Source organism: Maylandia zebra, linkage group LG2 (assembly GCF_041146795.1).
Source record: "Maylandia zebra isolate NMK-2024a linkage group LG2, Mzebra_GT3a, whole genome shotgun sequence".
In the NCBI taxonomy this organism is placed as follows: Eukaryota; Metazoa; Chordata; class Actinopteri; order Cichliformes; family Cichlidae; genus Maylandia; species Maylandia zebra.
Genome location: NC_135168.1, coordinates 26,879,400 through 26,891,498, shown reverse-complemented (window position 1 = coordinate 26,891,498; position 12,099 = coordinate 26,879,400).

The following is a 12,099-nucleotide window of genomic DNA, read 5'->3' as shown; positions in this document are numbered from 1 at the left end:
GTGAAAGAAGATAAACTTCAAACCTCAGGACAATAAAAATGAGAACATTTAAATTAGGGTGGCAACATGTCCTGGTTTACAGGCCTGCTTTTAAATGGAGCCTCCTTGTGTCCGGAGAAATCAGTGAAATATATCAAAATGTCCTGGTTTCAGCTGTCGGGTTGTCATATTTGTCAATTTCCTCACACAGCACTGACCACACAGGCAAAAGAAATCAATGCAATATTATGTTATTGAAGACCTGTCTCCATTTCTTTTGCAATTTACTGGATAGAAAAAAATATTCAGTAAACTCAACAGTTTCCTGTTGGTTTTCTCTCACTTCTTCCAACTTATCATTTCATGAATGTCTCTATAGTTTCTTGTTTTCACATCTGTTCTTACGAAAATTGTAAATAAATAAATAAATAAATAAATAAATAAATAAATATCTGAATGTTGGGGCTCCAGAAAAGTACCACAAAATAACAGAAATTTACCAAAACGTAAAAATATGGAAATATTCTATATTTAAAGTATGAAAAATTCAGTGTTTTTACAAGCTTAAGATTAAAATAAATTTCTGTAGCTTGAAGAAACCACAAGAAACAAAATCCTACCTACTCTTTGATCTGAATGCCAAAGACATGCCAATGTCTGGAGAAAAACAGGACTCATCATCTGGCCTCTACCATCCCTATGGTGAAGCATAGCAGCAGCAGTATCATGTTGTGGGGATGTTGTCTGGCAGCAGGAACTGGCAGGCCTGAAAACCAGTACAAGGGAAAGATGCAATATACAGAGACATCCTTCATGATAACAAGAGCGCTCTGGAACTTAGACAACCCTAAGCACACATCCAAGATAACAAAGGAGTCGCTTCTGGAGCACTCTGTGAATGTTATCAAGAGGCCCAGCCGAATTCCAGACTTGAACTCAACTGAACATCTGTGGAGAGATCTGAAAATGGCTGTGCAGCAACACTTCCAATCCAACCCAATGTAGCTTGAGAGGTTTAAAAGTCTTTGATGAAGACTGTGAATACTTATATACATGTTTTATTTTTGTTTGTTTTTTTAATTTATAATTATTGCTAAAATATCAAGAAAACTTTATTTACTTTGTCATTAAGAGTTATTGCATTTAGAATCTTGAGATGAACTGAATCCATCTTGGAATAAGGCTTTAGCATGACAAAATGTGAAACAAGTCAAATACTGTAAACACTTTCCAGATGCACTGTAAGTGGCTTTCTTGTTACAACAAATGTAAATAAAAAACACCAAATATGTATAATTTGTGGGGTTTTTAATGCCTTTGTTTATAACAAAGGCATTAAAAACCCCACAACCCCACAACTCCTCTGTTTGCCACAATAAAGGATCCACACGGAGGTTGAGACTACTATTCCACCCCAAACAGAAAGGTTAAGCTCTTTATTGAACAGTTTCATCTGGAAACTTACCCTGGATCCAGATGAAACCATGGTGTCCTTTGATATAGTCTCTCTCTTCACTTGCATACCCACCACAGAGGCAGTGGAGACTGTCAGAAAACGACTACAAGAAGACAGCTCCTTGGAGGACAGGACCAACTTCACACCCGATCAGATTTGCACACTGTTAGACCTCTGCCTCACCACTACATATTTCAAATACAACAAAGGCTTTTACAGACAAAAACATGGCTGTGCCATGGGCTCCCCCGTGTCACCTATTGTAGCCAACCTTTACATGGAGGAAGTGGAAAGGAAAGCTCTTGGCTCTTTCAAAGGAAGAGTACCCAGCCACTGGTACAGATATGTAGACGACACCTGGGTCAAAATCAAGACACAAGAAGTGGAATCCTTCACTGCGCACATTAACGCTGTGGATAAAAACATCAAGTTCACCAGGGAAGACACAAACTGTTTGCCTTTCCTGGACTGCGCTGTGCACATTGAAGAGAATGGCAACCTCAACATCAAAGTTTACTGGAAGCCCACACACATGGACCAGTACCTCCTGTTTGACTCCCATCACCCTCTGGAACACAAACTTGGAGTAATTAGGACCCTACACCACCGGGCAGAACATGTTCACTCTAAGCCTGAAGGAAAAAAGAAGGAACACACACATGTAAAGGAAGCACTCAAAACTATCCTAAATGGGCGTTCTTAAAGTCAGCAAAGAGGCACAGAAAAGAAGATCAGACACCAGCGAGGGAGGATAAGAAGGACAAACGCAACAACATTGTCATCCCCTATGTAGCTGGTGTATCAGAAAAACTCAGGCGGGTTTTCTCCAATCATGACATCCCGGTGCATTTCAGACCCAGCAATACGCTCAGACAAAAACTGGTTCACCCGAAAGACAAAACGCCAAAACACAGACTTAACAATGTGGTGTATGCTGTACAGTGCAGCGAGGAATGCCCAGACCTCTACATTGGAGAGACCAAACAGCCACTTCACAAGCTGTTAATAGGAAAATTGTACTTAGTAGTCAGTATAATCTTTCAGTGATATAAGTTTGCATATGGTAGAATGCTGCATGTAATTATTTGCGTGTAGAAGTATATAGTTGGTGGCATATTGAAAGATTGTCTCATCCTAGGAGGTCTGTAACATTCTAGGGTGTTCACCCCCACATCCTAGGAGCATGAGAGAGGTCGTACCTTGTCTTATTGTTTTACGGTAGGATTAACGTAGCTATATCTGTTTTAGTCTAAGTGCTTTTGGTTTGATGAACTGCTGGACTTCGAGACCAGCAGGTTTAGGGAAGTCTTTATGGGGTCACACTCTGACCCCCCCCCCCCTCCCCCCACACACACACACACACACACACAAGCACCCACTGAAGTATAAATAAAAGACCGGGGCAGTTTCTCGGCGCGAGTCTCTCAGTCTGGAGGCTGCCCTTGCTAGCAAGAAGTTCTGTGTGTTTCTGTTCTCTGAATCTTTACTGAAGAAGTGTTTTAGAATATATTTCTTAACATTATTTGGTCCTTCGTAGCCGGATCAGAAAATATCAGAACTGTTATCTTTGACTCTGTTCCAGGATCCAGCACTGATTCCTGACGCCGTGGGGAGCCAGCACCGAAGCCTGTGCACAGCCCTCTTGGATGAGGAGAGAGCCCCAGGTCGTTAGATTCGGGTCTGGGCCGGTGTTATAATCTGGTCCACGGCGGTGGGATTCAGTCCGATGATCTGAACCACCAGTGAGACGTCGGAGAGTGAGAAACACTATTTTGGTATATAAGACGGCCACAAAAGTTTAAAGAAATGTGATAAAAAAGGTCTAAGTTCACCAAAAGGAACTGTGTTTCGACTAGTTTTAGAGGTAGCTGAAATTATCTTGTGACAAATTAGGTTTAAGTTCGCCAAAAGGAACTGTGTTTTGACTAGTTTTAGAGGTAGCTGAAATTACTTCGTGACAAATTAAAATATGTTTAAGTAAATAAAAACAAGTATAAAACGGCCGCAAAGATTTAAAGTAACGTAACAAATTAGATTTAAGTTCGCCAAAAGGAACTGTGTTTTGACTAGTTTTAGAGGTAGCTGAAATTATCTCGTGACAAATTAGGTTTAAGTTCGCCAAAAGGAACTGTGTTTTGACTAGTTTTAGAGGTAGCTGAAATTATCTCGTGACAAATTAGGTTTAAGTTCGCCAAAAGGAACTGTGTTTTGACTAGTTTTAGAGGTAGCTGAAATTATCTCGTGACAAATTAGCACGCAACTGTCTATGTATGTGTATGTGTCTGGTAGTAAGTTGATTTTACAGCACAATACGCTGCTGAACTACTTCCATTTTTGTTTTCTTTGCTGAGGCTCACGTACTGGTGACAAAGGAGAACGGTTGAGTTTCATCTCACAAAACTGATACCGCTTAACCGTTAGGGTGAAGTCGAAGGCCGTATCAGTAAACCACTCTGAAGTCAAGTGTGCCAGCGACGGCCCAGCAAAATCTTTGAAAATGGGGAATAAACAAGAAAAATTAACACCTGATGAGGAATGGTTAGAAAAACAACAATCCGGAGCAGGTAAAATAAGTGCAAATAGGTGGAGAAATCCACAAAAAGCAAAAAAAACAAAAAGCAAAACAAAAAAACGCAGATTCTTTAGATTGCCCTGATCAACAACAGCCGGTGCACCAGACCATTAATTTAACCAGTTGTTAATAGAAATCTGCATTAAGCTTAGGGTTGCTCAAATTCAGTATAATGACATATGAGATGAAGTAAAATAGGTAAATATTTAAACTAATGATGTGCATAGAGGCATTTGACCTGTTTGAAAGACTGTCGTCTTATTATGAGCCATGGTCGAGATATAGAGCACACCTGTGAAAACAACTAATATGTTGAACCCTGCATGAAACATCTAAAGGTACATGATGGAGAAGCTGAATTGAATATGAAAGTGCAAGACTTTGCCACTGTGTGGGGCAAAGCACGCGACCACTGTGAAGTTGCGTTACGGTCTCTTCTGAGCTGATGAGCAAGCTACACATCATCAGATCGAGAGCTGTCTGAGAACTCCTCAAAGAGAGGGAAACAGAACTGTGATAACTAGAGTGTGCAGCGTTTCCGTGAGCAGTTTTTCTGCATCTTGACTCATGTGTAGAGTGTACATAGCATCAGGATTATGTTTTTGTTTATTTGTTTTGTTGGGTGGAAAAATAGTTAAATAAACTGGTGATCATATTTATGGATATGGCACATATCATCAGCCATGTGATTTATTTATGCAGATGAAAAAGTGAGTGTGAATGTGTCTGATGTCACAGTGCTTCTGTGCACTGTGTAAAAGTAATTGCCTTTGATTGTGAGAGCGGTGATTCTGCAGGTCACCAGCTATTTTTTTAAAAAAAGAGTGAAGAAGAGACAAAATTTACATTGTAGATGAAAAATAATCATAGGAAAAGGGTTTTGTGTTGATCAGCCAAGAACAACTACAATCTCATTTTCTGCTTTTAAGAAAGGACTGTTCACAAAAACAGAGAGAGAGAGAGAGATGAAGCAGTGATAATAATAATGAAAATGTCTTAGTTTGTCACTTTCAGGTGCAAAGCAGACCTGAATCAATTTTCCACATGCAGCGGTCGGAAGAAAGTCATAGTTTAACATCATTGGAAACATTCAGGCCAAGTTTCTGGTTAACTTATTTACAGCACCATGTGTCTCTCAAACTCACAAGCAAACTCTCACTCCTCCCTGAAGACAAGGAATGCAGCTCCAAAGAGCAATAACATGGCAGATAAAGAGACAGCAGTAAAGTCCTGAACAAAGAGTCCCAACAAGCAGCAGCAATGTGGACAAACAGCATCAGAGAAGAAGAGCAAACCCATCATCCTGCCTGATCGGATGAATGGCACTGTGTTTCCAACAAGCTGCAACTTCACTATGCATGTGAAGAAAACTTTTGAGGAGAACTGAGGAGACTGTTGGAGTTTGACATTTGCCACCTTTGGAGAAGATGGCAAGAAGAGACAGTGGAACACAGGACAAAGCTGAAGGAGAACTGCCGGCTATTGGACTGTTGAAGTGGGAGAGGACAACAGAGTGAGAGGACACAGGGTGAGTAAGTAGAACACAGAGGAGTGCTGATGTTAAATGTGGGGAAATCAAAATTTGGGTTAGCAAACCTGGGAAAAACAAAACTGACTGCTTAAGTTGGAAAATTGAGAAGGAGTCTGAAACACTGTAAAAAAGAAACATATACAAAATCACACACACAAGCAGAACATGCATTAACCCTACTAACACTTCCAAACACAAGAGAACTCATGAAGATTAGACAACATCTTAAACATGTGAGTCTGTTTATCATCTTGTCCAAGTCACTTAGTGTGATGCAAAGACCAATGGACTCATAGCACATCAGTTACAAAATGATCAAATAATAGCAGAGAAGTCTGTAGGACAGGCAGCTTTAAGAACATGCCCTGCTGGAGATGCAGCTCCACAGACATTGATTAAACCTGCCTAATAACACAAACACACACGCAATGAAAATCAGCTTGTTATCTCTCATCAGTGTTAAAATAGTGTCAATTTAGCAGACACTTGTTATCAAATACTGAATTTGACTCTCTAGGTTGCAGGACAACAGTTTAACTTTGTGGGAAAAAAGATTCTGGTTTGACCAACCAGTGATCAGACAATAAATTTAGTTGTTAATATAGTAAATTGGGAGATGCTTGCTGCTTGATTGATGCAGCACAAGTAATTTACTGTATGAGGGAAATTCTATTTTTGTGATACTATTTTGAACATACATTTCTGTCGTCCTGTCAACTTAGTGGGTTAATAGCTGATATGCAAATTAGTTGATTGTTCTTAGATTAATGAAAGGTGACTGAATTCTAGCACGAGTGAATGGGATGTTTGGAGTTTGTTGAGTGGAGACTCTAAAACACTGAGTTTCCTGTTTTGATGTGCGAGTGAATCCTGTATCTAGATACACAACTCTGAATACATAAGAACAAACTTCTTTTGTGAAGTGCATGACAACATGTCACATGTTTTATGATGAAGGGAAAAAAGGAAAATTGAATAAAATAGATCTGTGGCTTAAATGAGTGAAAAGCACAGACCTGGGGATTAAACTCATAGCTAATAGGACATTAGGATTATGTTGTGTGTTGTGCAGCTGATGGTTGGTTTGGAGTGAATCTAGCTGATGATTTCTTTTGTTGTGAAGTTGAGCCTGCCAATTAGTATGATGGTATGATAAACCATGCTAATGGTATGATTTACCCTCCTGAGCTTGTGTCATGACTTAACAAGGCCTTTTTATTTTGATACTTTCACAGTGCACTGAAAGTTTTGTTTGATAATTTCTGTTATTTTTCATTTTTCATTTTTTGAACAGGCACTGATTTCTGTTTGTCAATTTCTTTTCTTTAAGCAGATCTGTACGTCGGGAATTAAAAGCGCTATACGACATGTCGAGAAAACCGTTACAAGTGAGTTTCTCCACATTAAAATGGGCTCTGGAGAAAGCCACTTATTTGGGACAATTAGAAAATGAGAGTCCCTTCCTAAAAAGGATTCAGCGAGGAAATCTGATCTAAAAGTTCTTCTTTTTCTTTTGAAATGACGTCATTTTGCTGAAAGTGGAAACTAAATGCGATGATGGTTTCCACTATCAGCAAAGAATGAATGAATGAATGAATGAATGGAAATAAAAAACAAACAAACTGACTGACTGGTAAAAGCTGACAAGACTTGACCACGACTCAAGGTTAACCTCCACCTAGACAGGACAAAGGGTGGATGAATTTATGTTTCCTGTTACAGGAGCAGAAAGATGACAGCAACATTCGAGGTTGCGTGATGGTTTTACCTTTTAAATGCCATTTTCTGTGTCTGTGCATCTACCAGGGGTGTTATTCACTACCTTGTGTTGCTCACAGAGGAAACTGTGAGAAAGTGTGTATACGCCTGCGCAGCGCTAACATTTGTATTTTCTTTTCTACAGCATCACAGTTTTTCAGTTTTGATCATGTGATTTATAAGAGGATTAGTTAATGTTTTTCTACTACAGGATTTCTGGGTTTATGTGTGAAGGAAACTGTGTTTACAGGTTATGAGTTGGTGATGCTTTTACACTGTGTTTTTGGGAAAATGTGAAGGTTACTTTGATGATGTGAATGACATTTTTTCCACAGCTATGGATGGCTAACTTTATGGTCTTTTTATGGCACCTCTGGAACCTGTCGACCTGCGTTTGACCTGTGTTTGACCACCGTCTGACCACAGTCAATGTGTATTGCTAATGTTTGTTTTTCTAAGAATGCATGTAGAAGATTCAGCAGAAGCGGACAAGTGACATGAGAAAAGCAAATAAGGGATGCAGTGTTTATGGAATAGTTGAAGATGGGCTACTGAGCTCATAGTGATTGATGAGTTGAGTGACTTTGCTAAGAGAAGTCACTGATTACATTAATGTTGACTGGGTACATGGGATGATCCATGTCTGAGGCAAATTATGGAAATAATTGTAGTTTACTGAGAAAACCTGCACATGACACTTGTCTTGCTAGTGCTGAATGCTTATTATTTTTATGATATAATTGTTTATAAGTGTGAAGTTTGATTTCACTTCCAGATCTTGTTTTCCAGGCCATGATGGTGTGTATGCAGGCTCCTAGCGGAGCCAGTCTTTAAGCAAATTTAATATGCAAAACACACTAACATTTTTATTGCAGGATTATAGGTCCAGGGTGGTGCTGCTCCAGGGGAGGAGATGCCCTGATGTTACCTGGGATATGATCTAGCTAATCTTTTTCTTTAAAGACAGGAATCTGATTTTGATGAGTTGACTCATGGGAGTGTCCATGTGTCAAGATGAGGGATCCAGGATTAATATGAAACAATGAATTAACATTAAATTTTGGAATTAACATTAAATTTTGTTTTATATGATTTTTGCAGCGATTTGTGTGATTAACAGTTCATTCAACGGGTATTAAACCTATGCAAGTGATGCATCCGTGTTTAGATGAGGCTTTGATGGCCTATAAGTGAAGTTCACTGAACTAAAGAATGTGGTTTGATGATTGCTGACATGCTCTCCAAATAGAAGTTTTTCCTCCTAGCAAGGAAATACAGGTGCAGCAGTAATCTCCTGAGAAAGAGATTCCTGTGCCTGGAAGAAGCATTCCAGGCACAGCTGACAGCCCAGGCAGTGGTTGAGGTCAAAGGTCAAGCTGGTTGGGGCCCATCATGAGATCAGACTTTGGAGCCACAGCAAAGACCATGAAGCTGCGTTGGAATGAGAGCTGTGCCAAAGGGGGCTTTCCAGAGACCAACAGAGGAGATTGTGGACAACAGACGGGCACCTGAAGGATGAGGGGAGCGTGCCAAGCTCCATCGACAGCGCAGAGGGAGTCTAAGGATGACATCATGATTCTGTGAAAGCACAGGAACCGGAAGCTATGGTGGTGATGACAGCAGTTTCCTATGAACATCACCTAATGCTGTGTCACTATACTGTGCATACCCTGACACACTGAAGACTGCTGGGATCATAACAGCAGTAAGATAACTGGACCCAGCACCCTTTTCCACAAAGGGGTTTTTCTGCAGAGGATGGACAGTAGAAGAGTCATAAGTATTCCTACCGCAGGATGAAGGCCTGAAGTGAGGTGATGGGGGTTGATAGAGGTCAATTCAAGTGCTTCTGACCATTTCAACTACCTGCAAAATGGCGGAGAGACCCTCCTGGATATATCAGAGCCACTGCAAAAAGGTTGAGGTCCCAGGAAACCCCGGCACCCCCAAGACAGCACAATAGAGAAATCTCACACTTGGTTGTTTCAGTGGTGAGGGTGGAGTGCTGATTGAGCCCCCGTAGGGTAAGCTCGCACTTCAACCTCCAGCCTCTGATCAACTCTAGGGCAACCAAGTGCGAGGTGAGCAACCAGGACCCTCTTGGTTACCTTGACTAAGACGCTCACCCTTACAGGACCCCAGCTGATGCAAACAACAGCTGAACCAGGAGAAAGGCAGAAAAGATGGACACACGACAACTCTCACCTAAGAGACATGATGCAAGACCACATCCATCCGTGGATGAACAATGCCTGGTACCGTTATATTCACGACAGAACAAAAGCAGAATCGGCAAATAGAGACTATTATGTCTGTTCCCATCTACCCAGCACGGCAACATACCCCACACTATATATGTTCCTGGACCAACTCCCAAAGAAGAACTACTCTATGATATCAGCAGAGAAAGGGGACTTTGTGTCCTCTTCAACAACACATGCTGCACTTACATACTGGACGATGTACACTCATTAAACATGACTGATGCCCTGAATGCTTTGAGACAGATCCAGCAGGCCCAAAATCAGGACTATGTAAGTGATACAAGTGACTGGTTTTCTTAGCTTCACACTGGCTCCTGGTTACAGGTGCTAAAAAGACTATTCATCAGAATTGGGATATTTTTACTTTTATTTTGTGTCTTTGTAACGTGTATATTGCCATGTCTAACACTCATGATTAACCGCATAATGTTTTCTACTGTTGCTGCATACATAGCCATGACAAGTGATGATGATGACCCCGACCTGTTGGAACATGAAGACTTTGTGTGATTAATGACGGTGTGACAGAAAATGTACAACAAGATGTTACAAACTGGTATCCCACTTAAAGTTTTACTGACAACAGGAGGGAATGTTAATAGGAAAATTGTACTTAGTAGTCAGTATAATCTTTCAGTGATATAAGTTTTCATATGGTAGAATGCTGCATGTAATTATTTGTGTGTAGAAGTATATAGTTGGTGGCATATTGAAAGATTGTGAACACCCTAGGAGGTCTGTAACATTCTAGGGTGTTCACCCCCACATCCTAGGAGCATGAGAGAGGTCGTACCTTGTTTTACGGTAGGATTAACGCAGCTATATCTGTTTTAGTCTAAGTGCTTTTGGTTTGATGAACTGCTGGACTTCGAGACCAGCAGGTTTAGGGAAGTCTTTATGGGGTCACACTCTGACCCCACACACACACACACACACACACACACACACACACACACACACACACACACACCCACTGAAGTATAAATAAAAGACCGGGGCAGTTTCTCGGCGCGAGTCTCTCAGTCTGGAGGCTGCCCTTGCTAGCAAGAAGTTCTGTGTGTTTCTCTTCTCTGAGTCTTTACTGAAGAAGTGTTTTAGAATATATTTCTTAACACAAGCGCATGGCACAACACAGAAGAGCCACCTCCACAGGACAAGACTCAGCTGTCCATCTGCATCTTAAGGATAAAGGACACTCTTTTGAGGATGCCAATGTTCACATTTTGGACAGAGAGGACAGATGGTTTGAAAGAGGAGTGAAAGAAGCCATCTATGTCCACTGTGAACGACCATCTTTGAACAGAGGCGGGGGTTTACAACACCAACTCTCTGCCATCTATAATCCAGTTTTGAGATCCCTTCCCAGACACTTTAACGCCCACTCACATCCTGGGCCAGCTGATCTCAGGAATTCGCATGATAAGGTGGGGCCAGGTTTCACAATGAACTCACCCGAAACTGTCACGATCCTGGGTCTTAGGACCCAGTGTTTTGAGTTTTAGTTCATTTTGATGTTTATAGTATGTTTAGCTCATTAGGCCTCCTATGTTGATTTGCTTATTAGTTCCCCCTTGTGTTTCAACCCATGTTAAGTCTCCCCTGCCCTTCATGTCTCTCTGTGCCCCCTCTGTTCTGTTTATGGTGTGTCTTTGCATGTTTGAGTTTCTTGTTTTCTGTCACCCTGCATTGTACATTATGTTCTCATGGTTGGTCTTTTGTTACTCCCTCTAGTCTAGTCTCTTGTGTTCAAAGCTGAGTATTTCCCTCTGTGTATTTTGGTTCTTAGACCTCTGCCTTATGGTTTGTCTCTGTTTCTTAGTTGCTGTCTCCACTGTGTCTAGTTCGCGTCTCTGTGTGATACTTCCTGTTTTACTTTGAAGGTCCATGCCTCATGTGAGTGTTTCTAGTTTTGCATCTCTGTCTCGTCCAGTCCTGATTTCTCCCAGCTGTGCCCTCCTTCTGTGTCTCATTCCCTCGTTATCCCTCTGTGTATTTAAGCCCTGTGTTTCTCTTTGTCAGTGTCGTAGTCCCCATCATAGCTGTATGATTTTTCCCTGTGGCTCCTTGTGCTTTAGTTTTCCCAGTTTAGTTTATTTTGTATTGTTTTTCGTGTCCCACTCCACGCCAGCAATAAAGCTGTGTTTTTTGAGTTTACCTTTTGTCTCTGTGAGTTTGCGTTTGGGTCCTACTTTTGCCTGCACACAGCCGTACTGTGACAGAAGACTACGACCATTACATGGACCCAGCAAACCGCTCTCAGCTGCGTGAGCGTCAGGATGCTGCCTTTGCTGAGCTAGAGGAGGAGCTCCGCTTGAGGCCGTGGCGCACTCCTGACTACGGGCGGATTTTCCGAGGAACGCGGCTGGCTCTCGGTGGTCCCCGGAGCTGCCGAAAGCCCCCACCTGCCGCTTCACCTGCACCCAAGCCGCGGCCGCTTCAGGTGGGAATTCTCCGCGTCCCTTCAATTGCCCACGCTCCAGCCTCCGTGTCGCCGTTCTGCACGCCGGAGGCTCGGCTATTCTCTCCGCCCGCTTCCCCT